The 22904-nt window shown below is 41.1% G+C and overlaps 1 pseudogene; it reads left to right on the plus strand.

The window, feature by feature from the left end:
- The window catches only part of LOC148777282 (RNA exonuclease 1 homolog), a 47156-nt pseudogene extending 25100 nt beyond the window's left edge, over positions 1–22056 (plus strand).
- Positions 22057–22904: the final 848 nt, after the last annotated feature.

Here is a 22904-nt window from a genome sequence, read left to right on the forward strand (position 1 = left end):
TTTTAAATATTCTCTGGAGTAAAATGTGCAGGTGGCATTTTTTGTTGTTGAAAATAACCAGTTAGACTTGAAATTAGACATGTAAATATAACCTCACTGATGAGGTTATCACTGATATATGTATATTTGATTTCTGAATATAAAAATAACTCACCTCCATGTGGAACAGTAGTTCTCAACTTTTAAAAAATCATTATTGTCCTCCTAATAAACCTATTTGTTCTACCTCCCCCAGTAAAATCAAGTACTGAGTGATAATATTTTGTCAGTTAAGTTGAGTTTTGGAGAGCCACATACCATTGTGATCTCTAAGATTTTTCTCATTCCTCAAGAGCCAATTTTCCTCCTTTGGAAACAGTATGATACCCATTGAGAATACATGGCAATGAGTTCAAATAATACAGAAAAACATCTTTTTAAAAACAAAATAAAACAAAGACAGCTATCTTCCAGATATCTCATACCTACCCTTCTTTATGTGACTCCAGAGATATGTATAATATTAATGAATACAATCACTGTATGTATAGTATGTCTCACTTTTCTTAATTAGGTATCATAGAAGTCTTTAGTCAGTTAATCTGGAGTCCATGTTCATATTTAGATCTATATCATGCTTTTTATTGACTGCATGAAACTCTATATTGTATAGAACCTATATTGTAAATATTCCATATATGGAATTTGTAATGTAGATCAACCAAACACTTTTGGATATTTAGATTGCTCACATTTTTTGAGTATAAACTCTGTGATAAATATATGTGAACTTATTTAAACCTGAGCTTGTGCATCCTTAGCATAGATTCCTATACACAGAGAAGCTAGCAGAAAAGGTCTGTCTGCATGTTTAAAATTGATAAATATTGTTAATCACCCCAGAAAGAGTTTGCCCATTTAATTTCCCCACCAATAATGAAGTATATGGTTTTCCTTACACCTTGCCAAACTTTCTCATTTATCCTGTTGCAAAGTGTGAAGATATAGTAAAAAAAAAACAGTTATCTTAGTATTTTTAATTACTATGAAGTTGAAGACCTTTATTTCTCTTTTCATAAATTTGCTCTTTTTTATCCTTCTGCCACCACTTCCACTTTTTAAATTGTCCTGTTCATTTGGGACAGCCTTTTCCATATTCTCTTTTAATAATGCTGCAGATATTGTCACTTCTGTGTCAGCCTTATTTATAAAGTTTTTTTTTATAATATAGAAGTTATTTTCAAAATGTAGTCAATCCCTTCTTTCTGGCTTCTAGATTTTGTGTCATGCTTTGAAAGGCTCTTCTATTCTCAAGAATATAAAAACTGTTCATCTGTGACCATTTCTTTATGGCATTTTTAAAAACGTACAATACTTTAAGTAGACGTAAATACATGTATTAAAATATACAAGATCTCTTAGATTAATATTTTCATGGCATTCTAGCTTTTCTCCCTTTTTTCTCATATTAAATATAGCACATAGAAATAGAATATGCAGGTCTAAATACATAATTTAAATATTCCCAATGAAAACAGAAATGGTTTGCAAGCTGTTACAGTTGTGGTAAATGATGATGTAAAACCCATTCCATGATATGGAATCTATAATACAGATCAGCCAACACATTTGGTTACTCAAATTGCTCAAATTTAAACATACTCTATCCAGGAGTCAAAATGTATTCATTTTAGCAAATGTGATACTCTGACCTTTTTAGTAGTTGAGTAGATTTAACTTTTTCCCAGTTTGGAATTAATTCTGAAGATGTTTGTTCTCAGAAGTTCGTGGGTGTTTTACAATAAAAAGAAATATCTTACTACACTAGAGACATTTTTATGTTCTGTATAATTGTATGAAGTAGACAAAAGTAATTCATCATCTCAGGACAAAAGTTCTTGTGTGTTTTAGATATGCCTGGAAGCAGTAATGATAATAAGACAACTGGATTGAAAAAGAATGAAATGAAAAATGGTAAGCTTGCTGTGATAATGATGCGCCTTTGTAATTGTGAGCTTAAAGGGAAAGTAAATTTGGTTTACTACAGAGTTTAAATTATTATGAAGGATCAGCTGCATACTTTGTACATATATATCCTTTTTAATAATTAGTATAAAGTGGGGATGAAAAAGTGGACTTTTAAATAATATTTGGGTTGAATTCTCAACTTTTTTTTTTGTAGTTAACATATGTCTAGTCAGTAAGTAGTGCTGCTTAAATTTTCAAATTCTACCTGCATTGGAATACTTGGAAATCTTGTTAAAAATGCAGATTCTGACTCAGTAGGTCTGAGTACAGCCTCAAAATCTGAATTTATAACAAAAAAGGTAGAGAAAATATTTGAATTTGGTTGTGTTTTTATTGAAACCAGATGGCTGTGCTTTTCTTTAAAAAAAAGTCTCCTGTGAAAGATTGAAACAGTGCCGATGCTCCCCGTCCTTCTCATAACAAAAGGATTTTTCCTTTTACAAAAGAGTTTGCTAAAGGGCGTCTAGTAAATTCTGCTGGAGTTTTTAGAAATAGAGTAACCTTGAGAGTTCATTAGAGTGAGGGGATCTGGGACTGGGTCACTGATGTTGGAAAGAGATTCTTTTTGAACTTGAACTCTTTTGCCCTTGTGAGAGTCATCATTTTTCCCCATTAGCTCCTGCTTATAAGCTTTTGTACTATTCCTATCTGAGTAAATATTAAGAATTGTTAAGCAAGATTTCAAACCAGAAAACCTAGGTGTATCAACTGTGCTGTGTGACTTGGTCATGTGTCCTTACTTTTCTGAACTTTACTTAACTCATCTGTAAAAATGAAGTCAGTTCACTTGCCGTTCTGGGTTAAAATAAAGTTTATTTTTATTTACTTAGATTCCACATTTTTTATTTTTAAAACTTTTTTTATTTTCATTTTTTGGCTGTGCCTCATGGCAGGCATGCAGGATCCTAGTCTCCCCTACCAGGGATAGAATCCACACCCACTGTATTGAGAGTGCAGAGTCTTAAGCACTGGAACAACCAAGGAAGTCTCCAATGTAAAGTTTAAACCAATGTCCTTAGAATGGCTTTTGGTGTGTTTATTATGCACCAGCTATTACTGATGTAATTCTTACTTTCCCATCTGTTGCCCAAAGCTTAGGACATCACGTGGTCCAGGGAACAATATTGATTTGTTGTTGTTGTTAAAGGATGCAAAGACTTGGACTCTTTGAGACTCAACGTTAATCAGAATTCTGTTATTTCATAACCAAAAGGGTTGATAGACTCTAACCTTACCATCTCTTAAAAAAAGGAAAAAATGCTATTTAAATTGTATTGAATGGCTTTCCTTTTTCTCTTAGGACTCACAGGAATTATGCTCTACAGACATCTTAAAGACTACCTTCTAACTGAAGAACAGTTACATGAAAATAACTACCCCCAGCCCAACCCTGAAAAACCAGGAAGTATTCTTTTAAACCCAGATGTGACAAAAACTCATGTGAATGATCGTAAGAATATGGATCTGAAAATCATCCTTTCTGTGTACTGAGACTGGAGCCGTTAGAGTCCCAGTGTTCTGGTGTTTTCCAGTGGAAACAAGAGTTGTGGCCAGCATCGTTAAACTACAGGTAAAAGCGTGACTGCCTTTCATTTGAGTTCCCTTTCTGTTTCATTTTGTTCCTAGTCTCTAAGTGCTTTATGTACCTAATCAATTTTACTAAATCTTCCTAGTAACCATTTTCAGGTAAGTACTGTTACCACCTCCCTTTATACCAGTGAGGAAGCTAAGGGTTAGGGAGGTCAGATTATTTACCAGAAGTCACTCAGAAAGTAAGTGGCAGAACCAGGATTTGAACCCAAGGAGTCTATGCTCCTGCTTCATATGTATCCCTGTACATATGTAGGCAGTGCTGTGTTCTGTATACTTCATACCCTTTCACTAGGAATTCTTATAAAAAGACTTATAATTACTCTTAATATTTTATATTTTCTCCAAATACTGGGCGTAGTTAGTTAATATATTTATACCTATTTCTTCCCCTTGCAAAAAAGAGAGAGCAAGGGAGTATTTAATATTAACACAACTATCAAATCTTAGGTCCATCAGAGTTTGAAATGCACTTATATAAATATTTTTCATTGGCTAGAAGATGTTTATCTTCATCTTTTACATCTTTAGAACTTCTGTCTTGGGATCATTTTCACCATTTGTTTTACCTTTTCTTTCAGTCCTCTCACTGGAAGACAGTACCCTTAACAGTTAAGAACCTGGACTGTAGCCTGCCAGGCCCCATTGTCCATGGAATTCCCCAGGCAGGAGTACTATAGTAGGAAGCCATTCCCTTCTCCAACTGTGTTCTAGAGTAGATGACAATTCAAGTTGGTGGCAGTCAGATTGTGGCGCTGAAAGCACAACTGCCTGGTGGAGGGTTGACTCTGCCTGTTTTGAGCCGTGTCACCCCTGATGTAGGAGATGGCTCACCTGTAAGCCCTCCTTCACACAGTCCTGTTCCTTTTCCTGGTACTTTGTGATCACACTGAGCCTGTGCTCATGTCAGGATCAGGAATGCAGAGGCAAGGCCCTGCACTCAGGTCCTCGTTTTTCCTGCCATCTCTTCAGGAATAATTCTCCTGTTTTAGCTTCTAGGAAGATATGCAGTCGATGTGGGAAGATCTATGGTGTGACTTCTACAGGCAGACACAGCAGGACAGAGGAATGTCACTACCACTTTGGCTGAGTGTTGAGTCATAAGGTGAGTATATGGTGGTTCTGTTTCATTTATTTGACAAGCCGAGCCAGTGCCAAATCAGTAGAGAGAAAGGTAGGCTATTCAGTTCAATGTGTATTTGTTAAATACAACCTGGTAGAGAGAAACTGTTGATTGTGAAGTTTCCATTACAAACACCTACTTCTGACCATCACTTCTTAGTTGGAGCTCACTGGCTCAAGAGGCATGTCTGTGACAACTCTTTGCCTTTTTAGGGCCTCAGTTCAAGCAGCTGGGGCTTCCCAGGTGGCTCCAGCGGTAAAGAATCCTCCTGCCAGTGAAGGAGACATAAGAGACTTGGGTTCCATCCCTGGGTTGGGAAGATCCCCTGGAGGAGGGGAAGTGGCAACCCACTCCAGTACTCTTGCTTGGAGAGTCCATTGACAGAGGAGCCTGGTAGGCTATAGTCCTATAGGTCACAAAGAGTCAGACACAACTGAGCTTATCATATATATCAGGCAGTTACCTGTTGACTTGACCCGCTTCTCACAGGCCCGCATTAGAGAAATTTCTTGGCTAATAGCTTCAATTCCTTGCCCCTACCCCTCCCTGAGGGAGAATGAACAAACACTTGATTCCCCATCTTGGCTCCCATTTTCTCCTGCAGCACAGTGAACTCCCAACAACCCCCTCAGATGGTGATTTTTCCCTACTCAAACCAAAAAACCTGGGCACTGTCATCTCCCTTTGGCACACTCTTCTAACATTTTTATTTATTCATTCATTCATCTGGTTAGAATGCAAGGGTTTTTCTTTGGCTGTGTCACATTGCTTGTGGGATCTTAGTTCTCTGACCAGAGATTAAACCCCGGGGCCACAGCAGTGAAAGTCCTGACCACTGGGCCACAGGGCATATCCCCTGGTGAGCCCTTTCATCTCAGAGTGGCCACATCCCGCTTATTCTACCTCAGAAGTGTCTCTTCTCCACCTCTGCTGCCCCTGCCAGAGCCACACCGCCCTCATTTCCTTCCTAAACTGCTGTGGCGTCCTTCTAGGCTCACTCCATCTGCTATGCCTTTTCCTGTCTTCACCGCCCCTCCCCAGTCTATTTCTCACCCAGCAACCCCTGGAATAATTTTCACATCACAGTTCTGTTTGCCTCACTCCTCTGCTTTCATGAACCTTCTTCAGTAACTTCGTCAGCCCTGCCAGCTTTGACCTCTGCCCGCCCCCATCTTGTCCCCTTTCCATGGTTATCTTCTTTCTTGTCACACTGGCCACCTTGAAAGGCGCCTTCTCACCTGCTGTCTCCTGTCCCTTTCGCATGGCTGGTTTCCTCCCATCCTTTGTTATTGATCAGTCGCTAAGTCATGTTCGAATCTTTGCGACCCCGTGGACAGCAGTGCACCAGGTTTTCCTGTCCTTTACTATCTCCTGGAGTTTGTTAAAACTCATGTCCATTGAGTCAGCGATGCCCTCCAACCATCTCGTCCTCTGTTGCCCCTTCTCCTCCTGCCCTTGGTCTTTCCCAGCATCAGTTTTTTATGGGTCAGCTCTTTGCATCAGGTGGCCAAAGTATTGGAGCTTCAGCACCAGACCTTCCAATGAATATTCAGGGTTGACTTCCTTTAGGATTGCCTGGTTTGATCTCCTTGCTGTTCAAGGGACTCTCAAAAGTCTTCTCCAGCACCACAAATCTCATTCCTTAGGTCTCTGCTTAAATATGATCTCCTCAAGGTTCTTTCCCAACCCCATGATCTAAAATAGTCCCTCCCTCCTAAATGGGAAGAAAATCTAAAAAGAGGGGCTATATGTATACATATAATGGATTCACTTTGTTGTACAGCAGATGTACTAGCCCAGCACTGTAAAGCATCTGTACTCTAATAAAAGTTAAAAATAAATAGGTTGTCCCTCTTCTATCACAGCATGCTGTCAGTGGCTTTGGTACCACATGACTGCATTTTGTAATGATTTAGTAAATTTACCTGCTGTGCCCAAAAGACTGCAAGGTTTTGGAGGGTCCATCCCTCTCTTTTTCTCCCCATCATCAGGTTGTCACTTAGCCTGGTACCTGATACATACAGACCGTAGGTAGCTATTTGGCTAGATGGTGAACAGATGAATCATTTATGTAGATATAGACATGAGTAGAAATGCTATTATCATAATAAGTGGTATGAATAAAATAAAGTAGGGCAGAGGAAGTAGAGAGGAACAGTGGATATGATTGAATTACAGAAGAAATATAAGAATAAATAATACAGTAAAGATTCCCAGCTGGCTTAGTGGTAAAGAATCCACCTGCCAATGTAGGAGATAAGGATTCGATCCCTGGGTTGGGCAGATCCCCTGGAGAAAGAAATGCAACCTATTCTGGTATTCTTGTCTAGGAAATCCCATGGACAGAGGAGCCTGGCAGACTACGGTGGGTTTGCAAGAGTCAGACATGACTTAGCAACTGACCAGCAATAAAGTAAAGATGAAATACCACAGGAAAGATTAAATTTAGATTTGACCTGAGTGTTTGGGATTAGCTTTAGAGGGTAGAAAGAAAATGAAAGTGAAGTTGCTCAGTCATATCTGACTCTTTGAGACCCAATGGGCTGTAGCCCACCAGGCTCCTCCGTCCATGGGATTCTCCAGGCAAGAATACTGGAGTGGGTTGCCATTCCCTTCTCCAGGGGATCTTCCTGACCCAGGGATCGAACCCAAGTCTCCCGCATTGCAGGCAGACCTGCAATTAACCTTTAACCTCTGAGCCACCAGGGAAGCCCCATAGAGGGTAAGGGGGACTGTAAATTCCAAACGGGAGGAAACAGAGGAAGACACTGCCAGAGAATAAGAGTAGCAGACGGCGGCTGGGTGGAATCACTAGAGCACACGACATCCTGAACAGGAGGGGCCTTTGGAGCTGGTGGACCTGAGATTTGGGTCTGTTTTATCACTTACTTTCTCTGAGACCTCGGGCAGGTTTCTGAAGCTCTCTGAGCTTTCTTTTCCACATTCATAGAAAGAGCTTTGCGCGGCAGTTTAATGAGCTGATGTGCCCATGTCCTTGCTCACAACCCGTGCTCTGTTAACACTGGTTCTTGGCGCTCTTTCTCATCTCAGGAGAAGGTAAGATGAAGCTGTGAGATGTCAAAATTGGATAAGTAAGCCAGAAGTGCCAGCATGATAAATTTGCATTTGATCAGTAATGTACAAATGAAGCATTTGAGGAAAGTATGTAATGAGAATGTGCTTGAAGAAGCACATTTAATCTAACTGCATTTTATAGAAAAACTGGTGCAGAAATCGCTGTAGGCAGAGGCGGTTATAGGGAACAGTTGGGAGAACATTTCCTTGGGCCAGAGGGAAGAAGGGCTTGGGGTGGATAAGGGTACAGGTGATATTGAAGATTGGAGAGAGAGAAAAAAGACAGAGATGAAGGCTTGGCATTGTTGCTGTGAGAATGTGCAACGTGTCTGGCCAAAGAAGCAGAAGAAGAGAATGTTGGGATTTTGGAGGTCCTGCCAGGGTTGGAGACAGCATCTGTGTTTGGCTTCAGGCCGCGTAACTGGGTGATGTTTCTTGGGTCAGATCAACAACTCAGATACAGAAAGAGAGACGGTGGTGGTTGGAGCCACCACAGGGCTCCGGCAAAGAGAGAGAGTAGAATATTTAGAGAGGATGGCTGAGGTGGAGTTAAGCAGGGTAAAGAAGGGACACTAGGAGAGGAGCTGAAGGTCAGGACAAGTGATAGGGGAGAGAAGGGGAAGAAGGCATTCAGGACACATGCAGTTATAACTCACCTTCAGAATCCAACCCCTGGCAACTTCCCTGTTGGCCCAGTGGTAAAGAATCTGCCTTACAATGCAGCGGATTGGGGTTTGATCCTGGTCAGAGACCTAAGCCCACGCACCGCAACCACTGAGCCTGTGTGCCGCAACTAGAGAGTCCATGCGCCCGGTGGGAAAGATCCCGCATAATGCAAGTGACACGAGTAAGACCCAGTGCAGCCAAAAAAAAAAGCAGCCCCCGAGAATTCTGCTTCCAGGAGTCAGTTTTTCCTGTTTGTTACACAATAGCTAGAAAAGTAACTATACAGGGTTTTAGATCTTACATCAGATCACTTGCATGGTAAAATCTTAATGGTCTTTGAGGGTAAGATGCTCTGGGAGTTAGCCACTCTGCCTTGTCGAGCTTGCTCATTTGATTTTGTGTGTGTGTGTGTGGTTTGCAGTCCTTGGTGGCTTAGAAGAGCGGTGCAGCTGTTGCAGAGGTGTTCTTGGATCCCCCGGGTGTCAGGTCGCCAAGGCAGGGCTTGTTGCCCAGAATTCTGTTAGTGTCAGAACCAGAGTTGCTGTCTGCTGCACAGACCTAGAGGATCGATGAACATTTGGTCTAATTCACTGATTTTCAGTTGGTGAAATTTTTATGAGCTTAATTCCTCTTGCCAAAATATATGGTAACTTATTTGGCAATGTTTGTTTCCGCATCATGTTCATAACCAAAAAGAAAACCTAGGGGGCTTTGTGAAGACATTGGTCAAGTTCCCACCCCTCGACGGGAATCACCGTGTATTTGCTGTGGCATTTGTATGGTACGTTGGTTGTATGTTTTACCTTATGTATATGTGTGTAAGGAACTTTCCCAGGCTTTCTCTCTCAATCCCACATAGCTCTGTAATGCTGTTCGCATATTTTGGGTGAAGCAATTGTAGCTGAAAAAGAGTAAATGACTTGGCCGGGTCCCTGCACCTAGGGCTAGACACGAGGGCTTCCCTGGTGGCTCAGATGGTAAAGCATCTGCTGGTTGTGCAGGAGACCCAGGTTCAATCCCTGGGTCAGAAAGATCTCCTGGAGAAGGAAATGGCAACCCCCTCCGGTACCCTTGCCTGGAAAATTCCATGGACAGAGGAGTGTGGCGGGCTGCAGTCCATGGAGTCGCGAAGAGTCAGACACGACTGAGCGACTTCAGTTTCACTTTCTGCATTAGTGATGGAGCCAGGATTTGGTTAATGATCCTTTTTCTATTACCTATTGATTCTTTTTATACATAATCACTGCTTGTCCTACTCATTACACTGCTGAAATTACATGAGTGGAATGTCTTATGAACACTGCTGTTATCTCCCAAACCATTATAAAAGCTTTAATTTTTAACAAACTATTGTTTATAGAGACAGTAAAATATTTATAGGGATTTATCTTCTTTTATATAAGAATCAGTACTAAATAGTAGAGGGAAAGCAGAACTTGGAATCATGAGACCTAGGAAGCTCCATGGCTTATCAGGCAAGTCTCCTGGATGATCTGATCTGTCAGTTTACAAGGATAATGATAATCCCCCAGTGACGGTGAGAATCAGATTCACTGATATATGACAGAGTGCTTTGTATGTGTCAAACATCATGTGGACAGTCATCTTTAACAAAACATAAGATTAAATTTTTATTCCTTGTGGCATATTTGGACAGCAGATTTGTGGACTGTAATTATAATAAATATAGAAGAGCAGCATACAGTTTCAAACTTAGATTTTTAATTGGAGACAGTTAAAGCTGCTTCTGGCTTAGAAATCAAATTTTATTTCCATGCTGTCCTCTATGGTGCCATGTTTATGTAACCGTAATTTGGACTTCTTTTTTTCCCCATTCAGCAAGGTTTATAACTGTGTTGTCCAGTATGATATCCACTAGCAAACAAATATGTTGATGTCGTGAACAGAGTAGCTATTCCCAGAGGGAAGGCAGGGAGGGCAAAATGGGTAAGGGGGGCCAACTGTATGGTGAAGGATGAAAACAAAATGTTTGGTGGTGAAAAGTGCTGTAGTGCATATAGAAGTCAAAGTATAATGTTGTATACATGAAATTTACATAATGTTATAAAACAATGTTAACTTCAGTAAAAAATGTAAGTTGAAAATACAGTTTTTCAGTTATACTAGCCATATTTCAAATACTCAGTAGCCCCTTGTGGCTGGTGGCGACCCTGCTGGGCAGGACAGAAATAGAACATTTCATCTTCACAGAGGTTTCTGTTGGATAGCAGTGATCTCTAATGAAAATACTGGTAAAGCCTAAGCCAAGAAAATGAAATTATTTTATAGCAGAAATATTACTAATATCGAGGGAAAAAATTAAAGCTTGGAACATCTTTGGTATGACTGTCAGATCCACTCACTGGCTTTTGTTGGCAAAACTGAATGACAAGATTGAATTGTATAGTCTAGTTGGAAATATTCCTTTATTACATCTAGGATGTTAAAGTAGGTTTACTCATTGTGGCATATAAATTTAATATCTCTGCCTTTATAGGTGCTATACAGCCAAAGGTTCGGAGCTTACTCGCATGACAGTGGTGAGGCCAGCCTCCAGGCGGTCTATGATACATTTGTGAAACCAGATGAAGAGGCCACTGACTGTAACGCGAGGTATGCATTATAAGGGGCTTGTTTTTCAAATTATAGAACATTCAACATGTAGTTTAAGTTTTAGCCTAGCTACCTTCACTGGAGTCAACTTTAGAGCATGAGTAACACTGTTTTATTTATTCAAAATTATTCATGTTCTGTTGAATACCTTGCTAGAATTATGCAGGCATGTATTAGGCCCTGGGTAACTCTTTAAATAAGAGATTTGGCCTCATACCCTCATGGTGTTTACATGTTGGAGTGGTAGGTAGGAGGCTAGAGAGAGAGGCAAAAATATTGAACAAATGATTCATTCACTTATTCATTCAACCGTTAATAGGCTTCTTCTGAAAATATCATGCTATGCTATTCCCATTAGATGAAAATTTCTATAATCCTGTAGACATGTTGCTGAGTATGCACAGCTTTTATAGAGCATGCAGAACACTGGTTCAGTGCAAATTCTATTTTATTAATTATTATTATTATTAAAGTATGGCATGTTTCTGATCCAAACTCAATGGTAACTTGAGATAGTATAAGATATGCCTTTAATTTTTATTTTTTTTAATTTTTTTAAATTAGGGTCTTTTATTTATTCAAGGTGTATTATTTCTTCAGTAATATACAAGTGATATTTAAATATGAAAATTATGAAATATGAAAATCATGCTTTTCCAGGCAAAACATGGCGAACAAAGAACAAGGCCCCTAAGAGCAACACTCTTATCCCTCTGCAGAGCAGGGAGGGTCTCCTCCCCCAAGCTCCTCTGTCTCACATCTCTCTGTTCACTAAACACACTCTCCCTCTTAAAAAACAAGAGAACTGATTATAGACCACAATTTTTGGAAACCTAAACACTTTTGTAAACTAGAGTAAAGAAACCAGCTTAAGACAATCTTTCATTGGAACCCAAAGTTATAAAACTATGGAGGAAACATACTTGCAACTCAAGTAATTTAACCACAGCACCAGGCAGGCAGTAGACATCTTATCATCAGGGTCATCACCAGTGCTGCCCTCCACGGCCTAAGCCAGGTCCATGGTAGACATCCAGGAGGCCCAAGACACTAACAAAACCAGAACTGCTCTGAGGACAAGGTCATTTCATAAAAGGCTAGATGCCAAGCTCTGAAGCAGCGAGGCAGGTGACACAGTAATTACTCAAGATACCATCTCCAACCCTCCTTAATAAGCCAAGAGAATGAAGCTGGCCACTACAGTGTCATTTGGTCTTATAAGCTATGTCCATATGAATGACCGTAAGAGAGCTGCCTTACTCGCAAGAATGAAGAGGGAGGGAAAGAGAAGGAAGCAGCTTCACTCTGTGTAAGCACTCGGGTACCTGCACCATGAAATAGTCACAGAAGCTCCAGCCTGGCTCGGTCCTCTTCTCCCTCAAGGTTCTCATGTCATCCTCAAACTTGCCTAGGTTTTTTGTAAAAGACATAAGAAGTAATGTCCTGAGTTTGGTCAAGAAGGCATTCCAGGATTTCTGAGTTCGAGAGGAGTCCTTCAAGGGATCGGAGAGCACGACACACCTGTCACTCTGTTTATTACAGAAATCATTTCTTATTTTGTCCACAATGGAAGTTCGGGGAAGTATGTTGGTTTTGTTTTTTTTTTTCTTGGCATCATTTTCAACCACCACAATTAACCAGTCCACAGAGCTATACGCTTTCAGAACATTCTGCCACTTGGTGAGATCATCCTTTACCGTAGCTTTATATACTTCAGTAGCACAGCACTCGGTCCACTAAATGTGCAGGAAGGGGAAGGTCAGCAGAGCTTTGTTCCCGTCTTTGGGCAGCAGCTCCTCTTTGAACTGAACAAAGTTAGACTCCAGGTGAATCATCTTTGGAGCCTGGCAATAGGACCTCCTCCATTCCATCGGTTCTCTTGGAAGCTGCTGGGAAAGTGTCGGGTAAATGGAGGTAAATAAATTCTGATCTCCAGCACAGGTGACGATGGGCTTGTTCTCCATGGTGTAGATCACCGGCGGCAGCGGCTCCTCAGGGGTGTCCATGGGCGTCCAGCATCACCGGCCCGGCCCCTCACGCCCCATGGACAGCCCGAGGCCGCGCCGGGCCAGCCCAAGCCTGAGCGGTGCTGCAGCCACCACAGCGATGCCCGCCAGGCAGCGCTAAGCAGCTCCAGAGCCAGCCGCCCGCCCTGCCTTTAATTTTTAAAAACCTCATCAAAAGCACCCAATAATATCTTGATTAATTGAATTGAATTTCCTAAAGGCATATAAGCCCTATGACATAACACATATATTTATTTAAATATAAAATAGAAGACATTGATCTTATTCTAGAATGAAAATTTAGAAGTGTTAATTCCTGATATGATTGTGTTTATTCAATTTTCTTTAAATAACGAATTCTACAATGGTACTTAAGTATGTCTTGTGTGTGTGTGTACCCACTCCAGTATTCTGGGCTTTCCTGGGGGCTCAGACGGTAAAGAATCCACCTGCAATGCGGGAAACCTGAGTCAATCCCTGGGTTGGGAAGATCCCCTGCAGGAGGGCATGGCAACCCACTCCAGTATTCTTGACAGGACAATCCCATGGACAGAGGGGCCTGGTGGACTACACGCAGTTCAGTTCAGTCACTCAGTCGAGTCCGACTCTTTGCAACCCCGTGAAACACAGCACGCCAGGCCTCCCTGTCCATCACCAACTCCCGGAGTTCACTCAAACTCATGTCCATCGAGTCGGTGATGCCATCCAGCCATCTCATTCTCTGTCGTCCCCGTCTCCTCCCGCCCCCAATCCCTCCCAGCATCAGAGTCTTTTCCAGTGAGTCAACTCGTCGCCTGAGGTGGCCAAAGTATTGGAGTTTCAGCTTTAGCATCAGGGGTCTCAAAGAGTCAGACACAACCGAGCAACTAAGGACAGCACAACACAGCATGTGTGCGTACACATTTGCATATGTATGTATAAATAAATGCACACATATGCATACAAGTGGGCTTCCCTGGTGGCTCAGAGGTTAAAGCGTCTGCCTCCAATGCGGGAGACCCGGGTTCGATCCGTGGGTTGGGAAGATCCCCTGGAGAAGGAAATGCTGACTACCCACTCCAGTATTCTTGCCTGGAGAATCCCATGGACGGAGAAGCCTGGTAGGCTACAGTCCACGGGGTCGCAAAGAGTCGGACACGACTGAGCGACGGAACGGAACGGATGCATACAAGTATGTGAACAAAGATGACTTTATACACACCTACACACACAGATTCTTTACCGCTGAGCCACAGGCGAGGCGCTTATATATATTATACACACTAGTATATAGTTTATAGTACATGCATTACACATGATTTATATGTGTGTATGTACATAATTTTGGAGCACAACAAGGCAAAATAGTGAATTAAAAGTTGTGATACGTTTTGAGAATAATTACAGAGAATCCTGCTAATGAACATTTTTTAGCAAATTTCCTCACGTTCATAAAAAATGTTTGTATATATAAAAACTCAATAAAAGTTCCTGTTATCAGAAAGTGCATTTTGTTACTAATCTCTCTCCTGACCTCACTTGATGTTTTTTCCTACTCATTTTGACCCTATCCTAATAGCCCCATCTATTTTACTCTTTTTTTGACTTTATTGAGCAGAAAAATCATACTATATTTAAAGTTATTGTACTCTTAATCGGTTCTTGTTCTTCCATGAGTTTAATGTAATCTTTTCTAACTCCTTTTTGGAACAAGTCAGGAAATGTTTTGGTAATTACTGATAGTCACAGCAGCAAAATGAGAATTGAAGGGCTTGCATTAAAAACAAAAAATCTTTCAAATCTTAAAAGGTCAAAAGGATTCAATGCATGACATTCTTTAAGAACTGCTTTAAAACAAATCCAAATACTCTATCCATGATCATTTCCTCTTAACCCAAATATTTGATTATGAATCACATTCCTTAATTAAGCCAGATGATGGAGCCAGCTGTCTTTTTTTCCTCATAGGAGACAAAAATATTAACATATAGCTTAAGTTGAAAATACCTTTGCAGTATTTTTCTTTTCTCCTAATCTGCCCTAAAGCACAGCAATAACCATGTTTCTGAACACTTATTTAGTATGTGCTTCATGAAAACCACTAGGATAGTCAGGTTTATGCATGTATTTTCACTGTATGCATACATTTTCCCTGGATTCTCTTAAGCCATTGAAAAGTGAAAGTGAAGTCGATCAGTCGTGTCTGACTCTTTGTGACCCCATGGACTGTAGCCTACCAGGCTCCTCAGTCCATGGAATTTTCCAGGCAAGAGTACTGGAGTGGGGTGCCATTTCCTTCTTCAGGGGATCTTCCCAACCCGGGGAAGATCCGGGTCTTGATTGAACCCGGGTCTTCCGCGTTGCAGGCAGATGCTTTACCGTCTGAGCCACCAGGGAAGCAGTACACACAGTAGTAGTGTGTGTATGTCAATGCCAGTCTCTCAGTGCATTCTAAGCCATTAAGAATGGTAATTAATCCTACTTTACAGATGAGAAAACTGAAACCAGAAGGTGAAGTAACTTGTTGAAAGTCAAATATAATAAGTAAATGGCAGAAACAGCATAGTTCGAACTTAAGTTTTCTAGACTCTGCTTAGGGCCCCATTTGCTTTTCCATGTTCCCTATGTTTCATCTTCAGCTTTGTCTTAATGTGAGATAGGCTAACTTTACTAAATTGTAATTGACAAAACTCAGATTAAACAGGAGAAGGCACTGGCGACCCACTCCAGTACTCTTGCCTGGAAACTCCCAGGGACAGAGGAGCCTGGTAGGCTGCAGTCCATGGGGTCGCTAAGAGTCGGACACGACTGAGCAACTTCACTTTCACTTTTCACTTTCATGCATTGGAGAAGGAAATGGCAACCCACTCCAGTGTTCTTGCCTGGAGAATCCCAGGAATGGGGGAGCCTGGTGGGCTGCTGTCTATGGGGTCGCACAGAGTCGGACACGACTGACATGACTTAGCAGCAGCAGCAGCAGATTAAACAAAGATGAGAGTTCACAAAGGAGCTTTATCAGCTTGTAATAATGTCTCCTCCAGCCTTACATGATTGATCCAAAGTATAAATTTTGCCGTTATACCAATATAACCTAATAAAGGGGTATTTGACAGCCATACGATAAGATCTTTGTTCTGATCATCAGATGTTTGTCTTACTAAGTCAGTAATGCAGTCTAACTGTAACTGATGAACTCTACTGAGCTGCATTCTTTACTTACATGCTTTGTGCATCTTATTGGGGCAGGGTTTCTGGTGTGGTTGAAGATGACTTGAAGAACACAAAGTCCGTGATGTGCTAGCCATCTTATTGAACCCCTTCAGTGCTGACACTGTACTAACTGGACATAGCTTTGAACACAGTCTGTATGCACTTAAGGTAAAGAGCTACAGGCTCATCTTCTTACAGAACTCTATGTGTTAACCTGGTAGTCATTATTGTAGTGTCATCACTGATGCTTGATTTCCCTGTTTTTGACAAGACAAGGAAGACGAGAATCACTGTCTGTGCTAATAACACTGTCCAACTATGGTAAACCAAAAGCAGTGTAAGATAGTCCAAGTCATTTGGCTAATCAAGATCAGAAAGTCCATCATCAGCTGTGATAAAGTCAAAGTCATTGTTTGTTTTAACATGATCTTTGATCATTATCTTTAATATCCAAATAGATATGACTAAGTTGATCTAACAAGTTATTATAGTCACATCCTGGAAAACACTTTTTCATGTTAAGTCAGGTAGGCCCTATAGGTAGGCTTAACATCAAAGATATGCTCATTTTACTTGGCATGATAGACCTGAAGATCTCCCCTTTAATATACCTCTGGATTAAAATGGACTGTTTTTTTGCTCCATGTTCTAGCAGTTCACACTCTATGGCTTATGTCAGCCACCTGCTTTTGCAAATATTTTTATTGGAACAGAACCGTCGCACCCATTCATTGATATATTTTCTGTTGTGCTTTCACACTACAAGGGCATTGTTGAGTAGTTATAACAGAGGTGGTGTGGGCTGCACGCCTAAGCTATCTATAATTTGGGACTTGAAGAAAGAGTTTGGTGGCTTTCCCTGGTCTAGAACAGTGCCCTGCGATACAGCTTTCCATTATTTTGACTATCCAAGATGGTGGACGTCAGTTGTGTCCGATTCTTTGCAACCTATGGATTGGAGCCCACCAGGCTCCTCTGTCCATGGGATTCTCCAGGCAAGAATACTGGAGTGGGTTGCCATGTCCTCCTTCAGGGGATATTGGACATCACAGATATTAAATGTCTGATTGACTGAGAAAATGATTTTTTCAGTTTCTTAATTTCAATAGTTGCTCATGGCTACCACATTGCACAATGAAGCTCTGAAACTTTGGGGACCCTGACTATTTGTTTCAGCCACCCCTAGTACTTAACCTTCATGCAGAGAAGGGTGGGTTCTTCTTTAGCACAAGAATATAAGTAAACTTCTTTAATTCTCCTGACTGAATGTCCCCCTCTTTCTCTGCAAAGCTGGCACCATAGTGTAAATAGTTGTTTCCCACAGCACTGTTGTGTGCATGTGACAGAGGAGACGGACTGTCCTTCCACCAGACCCCACCCAAGTGTGGGCAGAGAGATGTGGGATGTAAGCTTTCCCCACCCAAGTGTGGGCAGAGAGATGTGGGATGTAGGCTTTCCCCACCCAAGTGTGGGCAGAGAGATTTGGGATGTAGGCTTTCCCCACCCAAGTGTGGGCAGAGAGATGTGGGATGTAGGCTTTCCCCACCCAAGTGTGGGCAGAGAGATGTGGGATGTAGGCTTTCTGTCAGAAAGGTCTTCACAGAGATTTCCCTCTGTCACCTCAGAGACAGCACCTCTCAAACAGTTTCTCACCATGACTTTCCTGCTTCTCATTTTCTAGGAACTGTTATTTCATCTGCATCCAAGACCAGAAAATTTCAAACCATCATATTTCTTTATTCCTTGTAATTAGTCTGTTTCTTCCTTCCAGATTACTCATAGATGTCTCTTTTTTTATTTTGTTTCCACAACCACCTTATATTTTTGCTCCATCCTCTGCAGCCAGGAACAGTGTCTAAGAGGTGACCGATACATTAAGTGAGAATCTATAAAGTGTTTCTGGACAGGGCATCAAGGTGTTTAACATTAAATTTCCAACCTTTTTCTTCTTGATCAGTCTTTAAATGACTCTTGTCCTGAGGCTAACCTTCTGTTATGCCCTTTTAAATTACAGCTCTTCTAATGAGGAACGCAAATGGTACCTGACTGTCTAGACTCTGTGATCTGTTCTCCCTCCCTCGTATCCATCCTATTGTAAAATTTACTCCCTTCGTCCACGTGAAAGCACAGGGAATTTGAACCTAGATGGGACTAATTCTTTTCCATGCTTCCTCCCCAGAGATAGACAAATAAACCACTGAAATGGGACTTGCACTGGAGTGAGGTGTGCCCCGCTCAGTTGAGTCCCAAGGTGAGAGGAGCCTGACTCATCCCTGGCTGCTGCCACCCAGCCAGTAATTATTGGAACCCCTCTGAGCTCATGCTGCCTCCTAGTGGGATCTCGTGGTAGGAAAGGAGACTCGGCAGTCAGGCTCTGAGATTGGATTTCTTTCTAATGCAGTATATTGGCTGAGGCAACTTTAACTTCTCCAAGCCTCAGTTTCTCTGGCTGTAAAAAGGGGACAATGAAATACCTACCGTGCTGGGTTAGTCTGCAATTTGTAGTGAGATAAGCCAGGTAATCTCAGATATGCAGATGACACCACCCTTATGGTAGAAAGTGAAGAGGAACTGAAAAGCCTCTTGATGAAAGTGAAAGAGGAGAGTGAAAAAGTTGGCTTGAAGCTCAACATTCAGAAAACTAAGATCATGGCATCTGGTCTCATCACTTCATGGGAAATAGATGGGGAAACAGTGGAAACAGTGTCAGACTTTATTTTTGGGGCTCCAAAATCACTGCAGATGCTGATTGCAGCCATGAAATTAAAAGACGCTTGCTCCTTGGAAGGAAAGTTATGACCAACCTTGATAGTATATTAAAAAGCAGAGACATTACTTTGCCAACCAAGGTCCGTCTAGTCAAGGCAATGGTTTTTCCCGTGGTCATGTATGGATGTGAGAGTTGGACTGTGAAGAAAGCTAATTGCCGAAGAATTGATGCTTTTGAAGTGTGGTGCTGGAGAAGACTCTTGAGAGTCCCTTGGACTGCAAGGAGATCCAACCAGTCCATTTTAAAGGAGATCAATCCTGGGTGTTCATTGGAAGGATTGATGCTAAAGCTGAAACTCCAGTACTTTGGCCACCTCATGCGACGAGTTGACTCACTGGAAAAGACTCTGATGCTGGGAGGGATTGGGGGCAGGAGGAGAAGGGGACGACGGAGAATGAGATGGCTGGATGGCATCACCGACTCGATGGACATGAGTTTGAGTGAACTCAGGGAGTTGGTGATGGACAGGGAGGCCTGGCATGCTGTGATTCATGGGGTCGCAAAGAGTCAGACACGACTGAGTGACTGAACTGAACTGAAGCCAGGTAAAGTGCTTAGTGACTGAGCTGGTGTAACTGCTCATGTTCCTTGGTTTTGCAGTGTGGTTGCTGCTGCTACAGTTCCTGTTGCTGCCATCAGTTTTCTTATTCTTTGGGAAGAATTTCTAAAGAGGTTTTCTTTCATTTGACAGTTAATTCATACTTCAGTTGTGGACACGACAGTTCTGTTCCCTCATCCACTAGGCTTGCCTCACAGAAGATCCCTGAAGGGTTTAGTGGCTGCAAAGAGTCATTCAGGATGAAGGTAAGAGCCTGCTTGTTCATGATAAATATCAAGCTCCTGAGTCTGACGGGAGTGAATACATCATGAGGTTCATGGTAAAGGTCCCCTGTTTGAAATACTTCCCTGTGGGTTTTCTCCTAGGGTAGAGAATCCCAAAGTATCTGTTTGAGTAAAATGTGTTCCATGTCCACTACCTGGCATAGTCCTAGATGTTCCACAGGCATCAAAACAGCAGTTGGGGCAGACTGGTGACCTTGGAATTCATACATAAAACTTTTGCTGGTGTAGAGATCTAATTCCATCCTAAATGTTGCTGTGTACCTCTCTTCATATGTGATTTTCATTAAACCTAATGAGAATCTAAAATTGATTGGTTCCAAGTTATCTTAGTGGCGCTAGTGGTAAAGAACCCACCTGCCAATGCAGGAGATGTGAGTCGTGAGTTCCATCCCTGGGTTGGGAAGATCCCCTGGAGGAGGGCACGGCAACCCGCTCCAGTATTCTTGCCTGGAGAATCCCATGGACAGAGGAGCCTGGCAGGCTACAGTCTACACGGTGGCAAAGAGTCAGACACGACTGAAGTGACTGAGCACTCACACAGATTATCTCACCCAAGGTAAATAGTGAGCTTTTTGTAAAAGGAAGTATAACTCAAATTCAATAGATTCATCATGCATACACTTGCTTTGTAATGGATTGGTCGATCTTGCTCTCAGAACTTTTTTTACTTTTGGTACTTCCGATGTAAAGGCCCAACATTAAACAGGCTCATCAAATGCAACAAGTCCAGCCACCAGCTCTCCTGCTAGTGGCATTACCATAAGCACGGGTATGTGTCTGACTTGGAATGGAGGTTAGTTACTCTGTACATTTCATGCAGACCCATATAGGCCTCTCTATTGCACAAGAAAGAAAAGAAAGTTCTAATGTTATGTTTCTACAGATGCTCCTCTGATCATGTCATTTATTGTACAAGAATTCAGATTTTATCTTGTGGTATTTATTCTTTCATTCTATGTCTATTAGACACTAACCAATAACATCTTACACAGGATCTTTATATTATCTGCTTTGTTTAAAATATTGATATCTCAAATACCCAGAAAATGCTATTATAAAATTCATAATGTGTTCTGCTGAAAACAACCTGGGACCATTGTCACAAAAATATTTCATCTTACAACAAAAAATACCCTATATAAAGCAAAGTTAAAGAACACCACAGTTCTCTCAGAATAATGCAAGGAAACGAAAAATAATACACCATTTTACAAGTGTAGCCCGTATGATTTTTCTCAATCTCAGACCTCACTTATTATTTTCAAAAGAACTGTAGGCTTGGTATTTTGGGTAGATTTCATCTACTTTTTAAACCCATGTCATCTCATATCCAAGGTTACTCTTTGTCTAGAAAAGTATATTTTTTCTAGCGTCTCTATTCCTGGCTTCTTGTTAGATCTGTCATTCACTGGTGTCTGTCACTTTCTTGTTGCATATCCCTGGAAAAGAGGTTCATGGAGAAGGTACTGATGTGCTATCCCATCATAGGAACGTAGTGACCATGTGACTGAGTACAGGGTATACAGAAAAAGGGAGATGTTTGTTCATCTAGATCTATGTAAAACATTTCTAAAGCAACCAGTGCTGGTTCTAGGTGTGAAATAGTGATATATTGACAAGTGGCCAGCATTGATTCTGTTATAAACTCAAGACCTTTTTGAGACCATCCACGGGCAACCTCACAGGGAGTTATCTAACATTTTATTTTTTATCCTATTCTATTTGGAGGTCACAGTTCCACTGAAAATGCAACCGCCTGCATGGAACTGGTCCTCTGGAAGGTAAAAGATGACCTGAAAGGAAAGAAGTAAACACCTGGCCCAAGAATATGTTAAACCTCTGCATTGCTTCCGTGACTCCTTAGCCTCCACTGCTGGCAGTAGAGTTTGATCTATAATAACATGAGGTTTCCCCACACTTTCAGAGAAGAGGAGAAAGAAAAGCACTGTCGAGGTTTATGTATTACATTTTAAAGGTTGGATTCCCACAGCAGTTTCTAAAGTTGTGTCTGGGGAGGGGTGGGGAAGGAATTAAGTTGTTTGGAATTTGACTTATCTTCATAGGCCGTGTGTAAATGACCATGGAAGATGCTTTAAAGTTGAAGTAATGAGTCCAAGACTTTCACAAAGTTCATTTCTCAGATTACTTAAAATTTCTTTTCCTCTTTAAATACCTGGAACCATTATACTGCTAGGAGTCAGAAACATCTTTTCCTAACAAAATCGTAACAGTTTTCTTTAGATCGCCTATATAGAAATAGATGTAGAGACTTTCCTCACCAAATAAACGGATATGAATGTAAACTTGTCAGTGTGTTAACATAATACAGTTTGGTCACTGGGCTGTTGTGGAAGGTGTTTTCATTCTAACTGGTGTACTCTTGCTTGATTTTGATTCCTGTCAACCACTCACTGATTTTTTTTTTAAGGCAGTATCCTGTGGATCTTCTGGTACACTGAAATCTAATCTATATTCCCAATACTGGAATCATCTAGTTCCTTAAAGGGGTTGGTTCTTCCCTTCTTAATTGCTTTTTGATGACATGCAGACTGTGGAAACGACACAAATTCATTCATTTTGACTGCTGACCTCTGAGTAAGTATGAATCTTCAGTATTAATTCGGTTAACATGCTACAAAGCTACAAAACTTTCTTTGTCAACAGCATGGATGAGTAACAGAGCTGGCGGTTGGAGGGCCGCTGTGCCGGAATTGAATTTGTGGCCTTCTGACGGTTGATTGTGATGATGGTTCAGTCCATAGCACACTGGTGCTATGCTTCAGTATTTTGAATTTACAAGTAAATCTTAGTATCACTGAAGTCCTCTTCCTTGATGCCATCCTTTCGTAGTCATCTCTTTTACTTGACGTGAAGTAAATTTGTAATGATGTAAAGTCATTTAAAATATATATAATATATATATTATATATATGTATATTCATTTTAAATATCTATAATATATATTATATACATTATATATATAATATATATTGTATATATATATATATAATATATATATGTA

Source organism: Moschus berezovskii, chromosome 7 (assembly GCF_049115385.1).
Source record: "Moschus berezovskii isolate FMDL1 chromosome 7, NW_MosBer_1.0, whole genome shotgun sequence".
Classification (NCBI taxonomy): domain Eukaryota; kingdom Metazoa; phylum Chordata; class Mammalia; order Artiodactyla; family Moschidae; genus Moschus; species Moschus berezovskii.